General features: G+C 49.2%; 1 protein-coding gene across 1 annotated transcript in view; it reads left to right on the top strand.

Moving 5' to 3' along the window:
• The first annotated feature begins 216 nt into the window (after window positions 1–216).
• The window catches only part of LOC131582081 (contactin-4), a 271,208-nt gene continuing 254,893 nt past the window's right edge, over window positions 217–16,531 (top strand). Inside the window, exon 1 of the mRNA XM_058844908.1 lies at window positions 217–345. The gene's annotated coding sequence lies outside the window, so the exon portion shown is untranslated. The remainder of the gene's footprint in view (window positions 346–16,531) is intronic.

Here is a 16,531-nt window from a genome sequence, read left to right on the forward strand (position 1 = left end):
GGATGGAGCCGCACCTGCAGCAAAGCCAGCCGGGGGCAGGGCAGGGGATGCTGCCCGCGGGGCTGGGGACCCCGAGCGCTGCCGCACGGCCGCGGGCGGGCACCGGGCGGGCACCGGCGGGGCACGAAGGGTTAAGGCGGCCGCCGCCGCTCCGCCGCCCGCCCCCCGCGCACGGCGGGGCCGGGGGTGGGGTCTGCGCGGAGCCCGCCCGGCTCCCGCCGCTGCCGCTCAATGCTGCGGCCGCGGGGCTGCGGGAGCCGCGGGAGCCGCGGGAGCTGCGGGAGCCGCGCACCTCGGGGCTGCGGGAGCCGCGCACCTCGGGCATGTCACACCCGCCCCGCCCAGGTAAGCGCCAATCGGCACCGCACGGTGGAGAGGAAACGGGGGAAAAAATAAAAATATATACATATGTATATGTACTTGTATATATATATATATATATATATATTTATATATTTATATATAGGGAATAAATACGGAATTTTGAAGCAAGGCTGCGGCGCGGGGGAAGGAGAGCGCGGGCGGGCTGCGGAGCCAGCGGAGGGGATGCGCGGCCGGAGGGGAGCGGAGCGGAGCGCGGTGCCCGCGGGGTACCCCCGGTGCCCCGGAGCTGCCGCGGGGTGCGGACCGTGCTCCGGGCCGTGCGGAGCCGTGCGCGGCCAGCGCAGAGCCGGACCGGGCGGGGGTGGCTGCGGGCCCCCGGACACGGAGCGGGAGCATCACTGAGTGAGTGCGGGAGCATCCCTGAGGGAGTGCGGGAGCATCCCTGACTGAGTGCGGGAGCATCTCTGAGTGAGTGCGGGATCACCCCAGAGTGAGTGCGGTCTCACCCCTGACTGAGTGCGGGCTCATCCCTGATTGAGTGCGGGCTCATCCCTGACTGAGTGCGGGCTCATCCCTGATCGAGTGCGGTCTCATCCCTGACTGAGTGCGGGATCACCCCTGATTGAGTGCGGGCTCACCCCAGAGTCAGTGCTGGCTCATCCCGGAGCGCGGGGATGCTCCCTCCAGGCGCACGCAGAACTTTTTGCCGGCTCCAGCCGCGTTCCCGGCTGGAGTTGGAGCTCCCTTTGCTTTCCCCAGGCTGCTGCTGCTCCCGTGTCGTGAGCAACAAACCGCAGCGTGTTGTTTTATTTATCCCAGACAGGAACGGTTTGCTCTCGAAACTACAAATTAAAGGATGCTGCTTGCATAACAAGTGGCAATAGTTTGTATCTTCCATACTAATTACCCGTCACCTTTTAGGCTAAGCTAAAGAGGGGCTTTTTTTTCCCCGAGGAGGGCTCGTTCGATAAAGCAGTCTGATGTCTTGGAGCCACGTATTCCTCTCCCCTCGCTGGATTTTTTTGGGCAGAGGATTAAGAGCCAGCATGTTGATGAGGCACCCTGAGGTGCGGGGAATCAGGGGACGTTTGTCTGGAGGGAGAAGTCAGTTTTTATGGTTGTGCTTGTCCATCCTCCGGTTTCCATGGCTCGGTTCAGGACCCGCATCCCAGCGGATAAATCACTGAGGTGGGAGCGGGGACTGCTGGCAGCTCCTCTTGTGACGGTCGCGATACTCCGGAGCTCCTTTCCGGCACCCAGCACCCCCTGTCCCTCCGTGGGTGCGTGGCTGGCTGTGTCCCCGTGCTGGCAGGGAGCCCAGGGGGTGCCGTGCCCCATCCCTGTGCCATCGTGGCTATCGGAGCCCCTTCCCTGGAGCCTGTGGCTCCTGCAGAAGCTCCAGCCCAGGTGTGCAGGTGATGCTGCAGCCGGGCTCCACAGCCAGCACCGAGCCTGGCGAGCAGCACGGTGGGGGGCTGCGCTTAAGGGGGTCCCCCAGAAGCTTTTTCTGCTGCTTTCCTGGCCGGGAAACCGAATCTTTTCTTCTTTTCTGGATCTGAGGAGCCGCATTTTTACCCTGCGTTTGTAAGTCCCTGAAAACTGCTTAAATGGCTCTTGAATAATCCTTCAAAGTCACCTCCCCTCTTTAATCTAATACCAAAAGGACTTACTTTACACGGCTAATCCCTCTTTCCTTGCTGTACAGCCTCATTTAGAGGTGTGCACACTGCTAATTTCCCCTTGGCAGCCTGCTGGAGACAATGGCTTCCTCCGGCGAGCAGCAACCTCTCCCTCCCGTGCTGAACTCTGGGCGAGCTGAGCCCCTCTGACAAGATCCAGGGGGATTTCAGGAAGCGTCCCTTTGCAGGAGGCCACCCCAAACTCCGGCTGTGTTTGTAAACAGCACCTTTTGGGAGGCTCTGAGGGTCTCCTGCCCCAAACAGGGGCAGATCTTGGGTGGTGAGAGTGGAGGGAAGCAGGGTGTGCCTGCAGGTAGTTGGAGTTGAGTGATCCTGGCAAAACTCTGGAGCTGGAAGGATTTTCCCATCCTTACCTCCTGCAGGGGAGCTGAGCTCTCTCCCAGCCTTTCTGGCGCTCCCAGAATTTTAAGCTTGTTCTGCTCTCCACAATGACAGAACGTGTGTTGGGAATGTGAATGACAGCGAGGAGCGGCTCACCTGTGCCTGCAGCCTCCTGGAAAATGGGCTGAGATGCTGCAGCCTCCAAAGCCTGGCTTTCCATGGGTTCCCAGGGATGTCTGGAGCTGCCAGCCCCTCACCTGAGCTCGCCAGGGATGGCTGAGGAGGGCAGATGTGCCTTCAGTGTGGTGAGAGGGGCGAGGGGTGATGTGTCCTCTGCCCTGGGCCACAAGGACATCCCTGGCCATGGGGTGGGTGTCTCTGTCTCTCAGCCATCCCTCCCCAGGGTGTCCTGCGCTGATTTTCCAGTGTTAATCCCTCCAGTGCTTGATTCCTGAGTGCTTGGCCGAGGAGCTTTTATTCCAGAGGGAAGGACAGCAGCAGTGGCAGCCAGCGAGCAGCTGCTGAGAGCCCACCTTGGCTCCCAAACTTGGACCTCTCCATGCATGAAAGTCCTTCTTGTTGCTCTCCAGGTCTTTATTTACTGGAATTAACATTTCCTTGGTTTCAAACCCACTCCTGTGTTACCCCATCAGGGACAGCTGGAAATCAGGGGTGAGCTCACATAAAATTTCTCCCAGAGATGCAAAACTTTGGAGTAATTCTGTAAATATTCTGGTGCCATGTGACTTATTTACCTTGGCTTCAGGAGTTGGCTTTGTCTGACAGTTCTGTGGAGTTAACTTGATTTAAAAAAAGAATATTTAAAACTCAGAGGTAAAGATGAGGCAGAGTGAAGGAAAATATCCAGGAGACGGATGGATCGCTGCCTTTTGATTTGCTCTTGTGGTCTTGTTTAATTCTGTTTGGTGAGCATTCTGGAGGGGCTGGTTCCCATCAGGGCAGGGTGGACACAGCCCTGGCGCCGAGCAGGGAGCTCCAGGGACGCAGACGGAGCAGGAGAAGCTGCTGCTGCTTAAAAATACTCTGCTGCCTTTGAAAGTTCATAAATCATCACAGGTCTATTTTTAGCCCTGTTAGAATAGAGGAAGGCTGGGGTTTCTTCCCACACCTCCCCTGTGTGGCCTGGAATGACCTGGCAAAGTCTCTGCAGAATCATTTCGCTCTCTCCTTTGGCGTGGTGGTGACCTGGTGCTCAGCCCCGTTGTCACACAGAGGATTCAGCTCCCTTTGAAGAGGCTTTGGTGCAACAGTTGGGAATTTTCCTTCCCCTTGGGAGCCCGTGCTGCTGGCTGGGTGAGCGATGTGCAGCCCCTGATGGGAAGGTAATCACAAGCACAGCAAAGTGCCGTGAATCACCCCAAACCCACAAATGTCAGCTGCGAGGTGCCAGGGCTGAGCCGAGCACACATCCTCACCGTGATCTGCACTCCAGTACAGATACCAATATCATGACAGCAGTGATTCATTCTTTTTATTATTAGCAAAGCAAATATATAATGATGACACCCAGCTGATTTAGTGCTTCACGCCAGAGCACAGCTCTTCCCTGCCTCCTCCTCCTCCTCCCGGCAGCCACCAAATCCGGGGATACTCGAACGAAATGTGTCAAATCTGTGTCAAATCTGCCTCTCATCTGAACACAAATGAGCTTCACGTTGGTTATGAACCGAGAGAGGAGTGTTTTGTGCACTAAGCAGGGCTCTGAAAGTGTGGATGTTGGGAAGTGACTCCATTCTTTGCTGTTCCCTGGGTGCAGTCGTTTTATCTCAATCTGCAGGGTGAAAATCTATCCCAACCCCACACCAAGAACAAGAACGAGTCCTTGGCGTGTTTTTAATTGCTGGGTTAAATCAGTGAAGGTCAAGCCCTCAGAACCATCAGGGTCAAAGCATTTTGAAAATAATCTGGTGTTTGTCACGTGCAGAGTTCAGCTTTAGGAAGGTGGAGCAGAAAGGGGAAGTTTTGCTTCTGCAACATAAATTGGGATTTTGCTTGGGGTCATAATCACAGCACAGATGTATCAGCATGTGGCCTCCAGTGAGGTAAGTGATGCACTTATTGCACTTCAGAAGGACTTGGAAAAAATAATCTGCCGTTTCATTTTTCCAAATGGCAGGGATTTATTTTAAAAATTGTGTTAAATTGTTTTATTTTAAAAATTGTTTTAAAAACACGGTTCTGCCACGTTTGTTTCTTCTATTAATTCTTCCTCAAGCCCCCAGCTGTTCAGCTGTTGATGCTGCATTCCTTCAGGACTTGCTGGAGATGTCTCAGATCTGGCCAGACATCCTTATTCAGGTTGTGATCAGCACCAAGTTCTGTTGAGATAAGTTATAAAATAGATAAAAGAAAAGCACCAGGATGGTTCTTCCCCACTTTTTCTCCTCTTTGGTTTTTGGATTCAGTCAGACTCAACCCTCTCATGTGGACTTTCCCCAGTTCTTGTTGAGAGCGAGATGTGCTTGAGAGACCCAACAGTTAATTTTGGTTTTCTGCAGATTTCCAGGAGCCCCTGAGCCGGGCTGCTCCTAACCCCAGACTGATTTGCTCTTCCAGAAGTTCTGTCAGTGTTGTGTCTTTGTTGGCCTCGGGCGAAATCTGTGTTTATCATTTATTTATATAAATGTTTAGCCGAGGAAGAGATGTGGTGTTTAAGGCCAATTTACATAAGGCTTAGCAGGTCATTGCATTTATTTAGAGCCTCAGAAGGGGAACAAAGGGAATCCCGGGTGACTGTGGTGGAAAAACCTCTCTTGTGGAGGGTGATTGAATGTGAATGGTGCTGCACAGCAATAACCTGTGTGATTTTAACCTGTCTGTTTATTAAACTCCTTTTATTCAGATCACGGGGCTTTATTGGGAAAAGCTTCCAGACAACAAAACACATTTGCATCTCTGTGCTCCCAGTGATGGGAGTGTGGAGACCCAAAAAGCCTCAGGGAGAGCCCCAGGGCTGCTGGGGCTGCTCAGGGCACAGCTTTCTCTTCTCCCTGGCTCCTGGCTTTGACTCCCATCGCTCATTTTTACACCTTTCCAGCTCTAGAAATCCTGGAGCAGAGAGATCTCTGTCTGGTTTGATCCGTGGCCATGGTTTGGGTGATCTCTGCAGAGCACAGGGGCTTCTTCACCTCACACAAACAGCACTGAGGAACTTGCATCGAATAGGATGGGTTTTATTCACTGCTACCTTGCTCAGTGGTCAAAACTCTCTCCTCTCGGCATGAATGAATGGGTGAATCTTTTTGGGCTTTGTCTCCCAGTTTCTAAAAATAGAAAAATAACCCCCCCCCCTTCTGAATAGCACTCAACTCCCAGCTTTTTAAAAGAGTTACTTAGCATAAGAGTAGAACATTTGCCTAAGAGGGTTTCAGTCCAAGAGCGACTTTTCATATTTAATTGATCTGTATTGTTCAATTAGCGAGATGTATCATGCCCTCTGTTGTGCATGTATAGCTGGAAGCAGAAATGAATGAAATATGAAGCAGAGCAGAGGAGTGATTTCAGCCTGAATCTGCTGTCAGTGATGCACAGAGCAGGGCCTGGATCTGTGTGAGCAAACAGGGATTGTGTCAATTCAGCATCACCTCTGCCTTACAAATGAGCCTGAATTACAACATTTGTTCTTATTCTGCTCAGAACTCAGTAACCTCTTTGTTCTAAATCCTATCTATAAACATCCCCAGCTCCTGAATTAGCTGTCAGGATTATCCCAGTGTGTCGTGCTTGTCTGGGAACAGCTGGATTTGGTTTCCCAGCCCCGCCAGCTGCCCAAAATCAGGTGTGAGCTGAGCATGCCGGCAGTGCCAGGCACAGCCAGGAGTGACACGGGTCCCACAGGGTGGCAGCACTCAGCCCACAGCTCTGATCCCACGGAGCATCCCGGAGCACTGGGAACTGCTCCGTGGCTGGGAGAAGGCAGGAGCCAGGGAACAGCCTGCTCCATCACCTGGGATAAGGCAGGAGCTGGGAGAACACCCTGCTCCATCACCTGGATTAAGGCAAGAGCCAGGGTAACACCCTGCTCCATCACCTGGGGGAAGGAACACCCTGCTCCATCACCTGGGATAAGTCAGGGGCCAGGGAACACCCTACTCCATCACCTGGGAGAAGGCAGGAGCCAGGAGAACACCCTGCTCCATCACTTGGGAGAAAGAACACCCTGCTCCATCACCTGGGATAAGTCAGGGGCCAGGGGAACACCCTGCTCCATCACCTGGGAGAAAGAACACCCTGCTCCATCACCTGGGAGAAGGCAGAAGCCAGGAGAACACCCTGTTCCATCACCTGGGATAAGTCAGGGGCCAGGGAACACCCTTCTCCATCACCTGGGATAAGTCAGGGGCCAGGGGAACACCCTGCTCCATCACCTGGATTAAGGCAGGACAAGGCTTTAGCTGGGATGGGGATTTAACACCTCTAACCCCAATTGCTACACTATAATTTTCTCAGCATCCCTTAATTCTGAGGAATTGACAGAAAAATGTATCAAATTTCTCCTTGGAATATCCTGTCATTGTCAGGATTCTGTGCTCAGTGTCCTCCTTGCTTTCCCTGCTTTTCCAGCTGCTGTTTTCCCTCTTTCCTTGCCCAGCCTGGTGCAGCAGCTCCTCCCAGGTTTGGGCTGACAGGTACAGGCTTTGTGGCTGGCTCAGCATCACCCTCTGCCTGCTCCTCCCCAGCTCCTTTGGTTTCCTCACAGAATGATCAGGAGAACCAGAAGATTCCTGTGCTGCATCCAGCGCATTCCAAGTCACTGGCAGAAAGTGCTGATTATCCAGGAGGAATGATTTTAAACCTGGCAGGGAGGAGTCTGTGAGCAGTGAGTGCACAGCTTGGCCAGGTAAGCTGTCCTGGCAGCTCTTGGCACACAGGATCACTTCTCCTCCTTGGGGACATGAAAAGCCTTCCTAGGGATGTGTCTGTACAAGGAGAGCCTGGTGTGGGTTCCTAAATCCACGTGGCTGAGGTTTCAAGGGATCAGGCAGGTTTGTTGTGGTGGGCAGGGAGGATGGAGGAACTGAGCATCCTTCCCTCTCTGCCCTGGGATCCTCCGTGCAGAAAAGCCGTGGAGCTGCTGGAGCAAATCCAGAGGTCACGGAGCTGCTCCAGGGCTGGAGCCCCTCTGGAGCCAGGCTGGGAGAGCTGGGGGGGCTCACCTGGAGAGGAGAAGCTCCAGGGAGAGCTGGGGGGGCTCACCTGGAGAGGAGAAGCTCCAGGGAGAGCTGGGGGTGCTCACCTGGAGAGGAGAAGCTCCAGGGAGGGCTCAGAGCCCCTGGCAGGGCTTGAAGGGGCTCCAGGAGAGCTGGAGAGGGACTGGGGACAGGGATGGAGGGACAGGAATGGCTTCCAGGGCTGGATGGGATATTGGGAAGGAATTCCCAGGGAAGTTGTGGCTGCCCCTGGATCCCTGGAAGAGTCCAAGGCCAGGTTTGGAGCACCCTGGGATAGTGGGAGGTGTCCCTGCCATAGCAGGGGGTGGAATGGGATGAGTTTTAATGCCCCTTCCAACCCAAACAATTCCATGTGTCTGAGATGATCTCTGCTGCCACATCAGCATTTCCATATCATTTCCCAGCCCTTATGGAATTATCCCAATAATCCAAACATGGAATTATCACATCACACGTTGTTCCCCCAGGGGAAAAGCAGCACCAAGAGTGCTGGGGCTCTCCCAGGGAGCACCAGGAATGTGCTGGCTTGAGCCAGAGAATTCCTCGGGAGAATTCTGTGTTTAATGGGTCTCTTCTAATTGCAGATTTAGGGAAGAAACGCTGGTCAAATACATCTGAGAAGGGAGAGTGCAGAACATGGCTTGACTCAATATTTTCTCTAGTCAAGTGGAAAAAAGGAAGCCTCATATGAAAAAGCTGGAAAGGTCAAACTAATTTGTACTTGTGTGATAATGGGTAATACCTCTATTGTTTATGAAGCCTGCAGAATCCTTCCTGGGCTAAGCACTGTCATCCATCTGATGGTGATTTGGAGAAATTAAAAATGAAGTAGCAATTGTTCCACCTTCTACGTGCTTTAAGCTGCTTTGGGTGAGGATTCCTTTGAACAGTTCCGTGCTCTTTGTAAATGAGCTGAGGTGAAATTTGCTCACTTCTCCTGACTGCTGTGGCTGAAAGGAGATGGTTTTAAACAAAAAAAAAAAAAAAAGAAAAAAGAAAAAAGAAAAAAAAAAGATTAATGCTGAGGTTGAGAAGAGCCAGACTGAAACCCTGCCTGTGTCTTGCTGCTTAAGCATTCTGCCTGTGTTCCCCTGGTTCTTTATTTTGCTGCAGTCTTTTCTGTTTATTTACTAGGGTAAGTGGGAATTTTATATGCATGTCCAGCTCCTGCTATTAAAACTGGGATTGGTGAGCTCCTAATGCCCCACAGTGCTGCCTCACTTATCCAGGTGGATTTGCAGCTCCTTTTAGCAGCCCCTGGAAGTTGTGTGAATTTTTCTGGGATTCTGGTTCCTTTCTGGGAACACTGCATCATTTTCCAGGGCACTGTGTGGGGAGTCCCTCCTGCCTCGTGCTCAGCACCAAGTGTGAGCTCCAGAGGAATTCATTTGCCAGGCTTATCGCTGAGACATTTAATATCTGGAATGATTTAGGAGATCAAATTCTGGAGTTCTGGGCTGGCTGTAGCTGCATCTGTCATTGTTGCAGAACCTTGACAGTGAACAAAAGGTGCTGCAGGGAACCATAACTCACCCAGCAAATTAATGGGTTCCCAGCCTTGCTTGCTCAGCTAAACGGAGCCGTGTGGCCTCACTGGCCAAGGGTTTTCCACAAAAATTGGGTGGGTTTGGAGTGGGCATTCCCAGAGGGATGGAGAGAGCACAGCCCTCCTGCCAGCTGCCTGGGACTGCTGCTTTCCACTCCTGCTGAAAGGGGGGACAAACCCTCCCAGCCTGGCAGCTCTTCTGGGAACATGATGGAATGTTTTAAAGGGATTTTTTTTTTTTTTAGTGGGGGTTCACAGGAAGGAAAAGGGTTTGATTGAGAAAGTTTCATCGGTTTTTGCAATGTCACACTGTGAGCACAGCGTGGCCAGTGACACTCACAGGCCAGTGACCACCACCAGTCATTTCTGCCACTGTGAGGAGATGCTTAATCACCTTCCAATTAGCAGGAAGTGCTGGAACATCCCTGGGGGGATTTCAAAGCTGTGTGGATGTGGCACTTGGGGACACGGGCGAGTGGTGGCCTCAGCTGTGCTGGAATTCATGATTTCAGAAGGTTTTTCCAGCTGGAATTCCATGGCAGGTCATTTCTCTGGCCATGATTTTGTTCTTACTCTTTTTTCCTGATTCTGCTTCTCTTGCTGATGGATGATCCCAGTTCCTGAGAAGGTTCCAGTCCTCTCTGAGTTGCCAAATTCCTCGGCATGGTGGTGGGCAGGGCGTAGCTGAGGAATTGGGGATGAGGGGAGATGATGCTGTGACTTGGGGGGTGTGAGGCAGTGGGAGGGTGACCTCGTCTGCAGCCACCAGCAGCTCCAGGAACTTGGATTTTGGGAATTACCAAGCCCTTCCTGGTGGAGATCTGGCTGTACATTTGTTAATTGCCTTAATCACCCTGCAGGGCTGGGAAGTTAAAGAGGGAGCAGAGCTGGAGAGGTGGGTGGGGGCTGGAACTGTGGGGGTGGCACCAGAAGGGCCCCAGAAAATGGGAAAATTTGGGGAACTGCTCAGCACCAGCCCTGCAGGGCTTTGGCCACATCAGCAGCTCTGTGAGCTCTGCTCACAGTTTAAAATGACTCTGCAGCTCTTGGCAGATCCAGGCCCAGAGAGGTGAGGAAGTTCAGAGATTTCTGGTGGAAATCTGTAGTTTTGTGCTCCCAGTCATTCCCAGTTTATCCCAGGACTGCTCCCATAGCCAGCCTGCCATCAGCACTCACTGGATCTCAGAGCCATTTTATTATTAGGGTTATTATTGTATTTTCAAACCATTACCTAAAATATGGAACCACTGCCCCAAGAAAAGTGGATTATACTTTCCTCGATAACTAATTTTATTTCACTCAGGAAAATTTGATTCAGATTTCTGAAACATTGCCACTAAGCAGCTTTCTAAGCAGAGTTGCAGTGCACGACCAAATTAAATCCGTGTAGGGAGAAGGGAAATGTTGTTGCAAGTGTCCAAAGGGGTTGGAATGAAAATAATCTGATAGATCAAACTTAAATTGAGTTCAGCTATTATAGAGGGAGCTCAGCTCTGTACCTGGAAAATCCCATCTGCCAAAAATAAACTTTGGGGGTCACATTTTAAAATGGCATTTCTAGTCCTGGACCATCCAGCTGCTCTCTCTGGGATGTCAGCTCTGTGTGTGGCACAGATCTTGTGAAGGAGTTTCAGCTGGGGGAATCTGCTCAATAAAAACAAAACCAGAAATTTAAAAAAGAAGGTGGGGAAATGCTCTTTGAGGATTGATCAAGCCTTTCCCAAGCTGCACCAGCCTGAGGTGGCAGATCCTGTCTCTGAGTGACTTTTGAGTGAAGTTTGGCTTAAATTGTGTCCAAACCCAGCATCTCCAGGAGAAAATACCTTGTGACTTCTGCAGTTTGAGGCAGCAGCACTTGGAACCAAACTGGAGAACTGGTTTGACCCTTACTGTAGGCTCTGAATGGACTTCAGATTCCAGGTCTTTAATGATCCTTGTGGAATTCTCCTGAGCTGGTTCTGTGCTCTTTCACTGGAGATGAAGAACTGAGATGCACAAGATGCTCAGAGATACTGAGATACTTAAGCACTGGAATTTCTAGAAAGTTCTACCCAAATTTCTTTGAATTTTAGGGTACTGAGCAATTGGAAGAAATAAGTTTATGGCAGAGGAGGAATTTCAGCACTGACTTCTTTCCTTCTCCGCTGTGGATTGCATCATAACTCTGTCTGATGCTTTAAAGATTTAATTATTTTTGCACCTGTGGTTTTGCTTTAGCTCAGTCTTTCCCAGCTCATGGGATTCAGAGTCTCACTGAATTCTTGCTTTCAAATAACAAATATCTGGGACTGAAAGTGCAGTCAAACGTGATTTAGCTGACTAAAACATTATGAATAGACCCAAGCATTCACACAAAAATACTTGACAATATCTATACAAAGGTAATGTCATCCATTAGCATTGTGTGAAATATAAAATATCATCCAATATTTAAATCCAACTGCAGTGAATCCTCTGTAACTTTACTGACAGAACCTAAATTTAGGAACTAATTAAATTCCATGGAACAGAAGAATGCATTTCTCCCCTTCTTGTAAGGACAGAGATCTGGAGTGTTAGCTGTACTTCTATTTTTATATCATTGAGTAGACTTTTATAGAGATAAAACTATATACCTGGGGTTTTGTGTTTTTTTTTAATTTCTACATCTGTATTTCAGGATTTCTGCTGAGAAGGCCCCAAAGCCCAGCTGTGTGAGGGGGCTGCTGATGGAGGTGGTTGAACTCGGGGAGTGGAAGGGATAATTCCCTGCTCAGCCAGGTCTGGATCCACCCCCAGCATCTGCTCAGAGCATCCAGAACAACTCATTTCACCCCAGAAGTCACTTCAGGCATTTTCCTTCCCAGCCAATTCCCTGTCCCAGCCTCTGGCTGTGGAAGATTCCAGCTCTAAGGCTGCAGTGAAATTAAGTGTGGACCCAGGATCAGGGCCAAACTCTTTAAATAATTGATGGACAGCTTGATTTCTTTAGCCTTGCTAAAGTAAACCGAGTTTCAGATGAACAGGAGCTGAGTTAGGTGTTTAGTTGTGGGGAAAAAAGCCCTTTGAATTCCACTGATTTCCCACAGGATTAACTCAGCACTAGGAAACATAACTTGAGAGGATCACAGAATGGTTTGTATTGAAAGGGACCTTGAAGATCATCTGATTTCAGAGCCAGGGCCATGGCAGGGACACCTCCCACTGTCCCAGGTGCTCCAGCCCTGTCCAGCCTGGCCCTGGGCACTCTCAGGGATCCAGGGGCAGCCACAGCTTCTCTGGGAATTCCATTCCAGCCCCTCACCACCCTCACAGGGAAGGATTTCATCCCAAAATCCCATCTCCTGCTGCCCTCTGGCAGTGGAAGCCATTCCCCCTTGTCCTGCCAATCCAAGCCCTTTTTATTCTGTTCAGGCTCTTTGGTTTCTTCTTCTTTTTAGGCAAAAAAAACCAAACCAAAAACCGAGGAATCCCTCTTAAATGAAACACATAATCTGAAAAGGAGAAAGCAGGAAAGTTGTCATTGTTATCTGTGAGCTGAAATTGGCCGAGTATCCCAAGGCTGTTCAGAATTCTGTGTGATCTTTGTTAATTGCTCTAAATAAATAACACAACTGGAACAGCTGCATTTCCCACAGCACCTGCCAGGGTGTGCCAGTGTGAGACGATGCAGGAGGCAAAGAACTCAAACATCCTGACCCAAAATGTTGTGTAAGTTGAGAAGAAAAAGCAAACAGACACCAAGGAAGCAAACAGCAGCAGGAGAAGCAGCTAATGAGCATCCCTGCTTTGATTGCTTAATGGGGCTGTGGTCTTGAGGCTGGTCTGGAGGAAGGATGTGCTGTGGACAGGCAGGATGGGAAGTGGGATTGGTTGTGCAGGAGGAGCAGGAAATGTGCCTGTGTTGGAGGGGCTCCTCATATTCCACTCCTGCAAATGGCTCCATCTGTTAGCTGGAAATAGCAGCGGGGCAGACAGGACAGAGTTAGGCTGGGCTTAGCAGGGAGCAGCCTGAGGAGAGGCAGGGATGTGCTGGAGTTCAGAGGAACTTTCTGGAAACTTCCCCTGGAGCAGTTCCTTTTGCTGCTGGAATACCGGTGTGAAAAAACGAGGTTCACATAATTTTTATAGAATTTAAAAGTTTAATAAAAAGACAATTAGGAGATAAAAATAAAGTATCCAGATCTGGCCGGGTGTCTCTGCATTCACCTCACTGACAAAGGATTGTCCCTTAAAAACAGAACCCTCCTACATATCCAGAAATTCTCACACATATTCAGACATTCTTCTGAGGATCTTTGGTGTTCTTCTGTTCAGTTTTCTCTTGCCCCCTTCCCAATAGATCAATCTTCTTGGTGCCATTGAGATTTACATTCTCTGATACCAGAAATGCAATAAATTCCTCCCCCAGAGTTCTGGTCACTGCTGTCTTCATCAGGATCAGACAGTTTACAAATGCAGGAGTTCTCTGCTATTTTTTTTCCTCAGTTTTTGGGTTATACAAACAAAAGCAGTTTTTATTTTAATACTATGCCACAGCCTAACATATATGTATTATACTACTATTTCTAAATTCCATCAATAACAGAAATAAAGAAAACTATATTAATACAACAAAATCTCTCATTCTTATACACATAACATTCATTTTAATATTTGTGAAAAGCCAACAATATAAAATGTATCTGTAACACCAGTGAAACAGGACACTCCTGAGAACTCATTTATGGGACTGTTTGTTTTCACTAATGACACAAGATACCAAATTCTTCAAGATTCTCAGAGCTACAAGAGTGGTCAGAGCAGCAAATATGCTTTGATCCCAAAAGCCTTTTTTCCCTTCTCTCTATTTTTTATAACGCTTTTTGCTCTTTGGGTCATATTACAAGTTTAAACACTTCCTTATCCTTCTCTCAATCTGAACTTGTTTAGAAATCATAAAACTGCCTTTGAGGTGTCTCTGATGGCTTTGGGAAGGCTTTGGCAGTGATGCTGTGGTGCTGGAATGGGTGGGCTGGCTCCAGGGGAGCATTTCCAGCTCCCAAACCTGATGGCAAATGGGCACAGCCCCTCGGAATCCTCGGTCACAGCCGAGTTCCTGAAGCCTTAAAACCCCTGCACATCTCCACAACGCTGCCAACACAAACACAAAAGCACCGAGAGGGTTTTTTTAAGCCCAATATTCCTGTCTGGAAATGAATTCCTGCTGTTGTCACCTCATTCATTATCCTCTCCATGAAGGAATAGGTGATGCAGCCTTCTGCTGTGAAGGTCCCCCCGTCTGTTCATCTCCTTAGCCACTGTCACTCATCCCCTTCATTTCTGAACCTTATCATTCTGTATTCCAGCTGTTGGATTTGATCCATCCATCATCTGTCAGGAACTTGTCAGAGACCCTGGGCACCTCCAGATGCATTTTCCGTGCAGGTCCTGCCAGAGGAGAGGAATATTAAGCAGGGAGGGTTGGGCAAACCACATACTTGCTCTGTTTTTTGCTGTGCTTCATCTTTAGATTAACCTTTTTCAGCATTTTTCCCCCAAAAGAGAAGCTGAGAATTTGTAATGGCTAATTTTGGATTTGTGAGGAGTTTGTGGGTTTATTCCTATGGATTGACAACCCTCCTGTCTCACACTTCTTAAAAAACATTTCAGGGGGAAGTCTGCCCCCCATTTTCCAAATAAACAGAGGGGTAAAACTTTGTCCTTTACTTCTTGTGTTGAACTTGGTGATCAGGCTCAGAGAGAGGTTTCCATGGTGCACAGTTTCCTTTTTCCAAGGAAAACTGTTTCCCTTTGTGTATTTGCTGCTATTGTGTTTAATGGTCACTGTTCTGCAGGTTTAACAGTCACTCCCCACACCCCGTGAACAAATTTGCATTTTTAAATCAACATTTGCAGGGAAAAATCCAGTATTTGCCCAGGGCTGCTTTTGATTTTTTTTTTTTTTTAATTTTTAATACTGAAATTCAGGTTATGCTTCAGGATCTGGTCTATTCCAGCAGTCAGCTGTGTTATTTGATAACTCAGGTATTGATTCCTTACATCACCTGCTCCTTACTCACTGATTATATTTCATTTCTGTTCCTTCTTCTTTTGTAGAAGTACAAAATGAAAACCTGGTAGCCGTTTCTGGCTTTATTCATTTTCCTTTTCCCTGGTGGAGCCTCATGGATTACATTCCTTGTCTGTTTACCCAGCACTTTCTCTCTGCCTTTCTTCTTCTGAACAGGAAGATTCTGACTTGGAAACACTGAACTTTTAGTAGGGATTATGGGAATAATGAAATAAGGTAGGGCCATACTTGTACCAAAGCTTCATCCAGAGGATGTTCCCTCCCTGGAAGTGCCCAAGGCCAGGCTGGGGCTGGAGCAGCCTGGGATAGCAGAAGTGTCCTGCCCATGGCAGGGGTGGAATGAGACAATCTTTAAGGTTCTTTCCAACCCAAACCATCCCATAATTCCATGATCCTTCACCAGCCAGGATGCAGCTGAATTTCCAGCGTCACTTTCTGCATCTTTCCCTGTCCCTCAGCCCCACGAGTGGGGCACTCGTGCACAGCCAGGGAGCCCTGGGGACACATTCCTGGTGTCCAGGACTCCTCCCTGGCTCGGGCACTGGGGATGGACCTGCCAGGACCCATCTCCTCCCAGTTTGGCATCTTATTATTCTTTCCATTCCCTCAGGGTGTCATCTCCAGATCCTCCTCCATGACTTCCTCCAGGTCATCTCTGTGCTGCTGGTGGGAGCCCAGGGATCTGCTCCTCCCTGCCCCTTCCTGCTCTCCCTCTCCTGCTCGCTGGAATGCCGCCAGTTATTGCTTCTTGCATTGTTTCAGCTCAGCTCCATGCTGAAATCCTCCTCTTTTCCTCCATCTGAAGTAATTAATTAGTCCAATTTCCATTTTTAAATTTAACTCGAGCTCGGGAAAAAAAAATAAATTTGCCAGCCCTGCCAAAGTGCTGACATGTGTTTTACCAGAGATTTGTTAGGGAAGTCTTTAAAAATAATTCCCAGATAAAAGTCAAGTGCAGCAAAAAAAAAAAAAATGCTCGAAAAAATCTGAAGTGGCCCTGAATATTTTGTTTGTGTTGATGAATAATGGAGAACGTGTTTTGGAGGGAAACAGGATGCAAGAAGATGATGATTATGATGATTATTATTGTTAGTAGTAGTATTATTAGTATTGTTATTAACTTTCCTTAAACCTCTTGAGTTTGGCCTTGCTGCAGGAGATGCTGAACATCTCCAGAGCAGTGAGGTGTGGAGGTGAGGTGGTGTAGAATTAAACACCTCAGCTCCTGGGTGACCTCACACCTTTGCTGGGCTGGCACCTCGGGGGATGTCACCCCTGGAGTGGGCACAGCTCACTGACCAGGGGTTTGGTGCTTTTATCCAGTTACATCACCACTCACTGCGGCTAAATAAGGAAAAAAGTGTGAAAAATCAGGAAGGAGCTGATATCCCCAAGC

Source organism: Poecile atricapillus, chromosome 9, assembly GCF_030490865.1.
Source record: "Poecile atricapillus isolate bPoeAtr1 chromosome 9, bPoeAtr1.hap1, whole genome shotgun sequence".
Classification (NCBI taxonomy): domain Eukaryota; kingdom Metazoa; phylum Chordata; class Aves; order Passeriformes; family Paridae; genus Poecile; species Poecile atricapillus.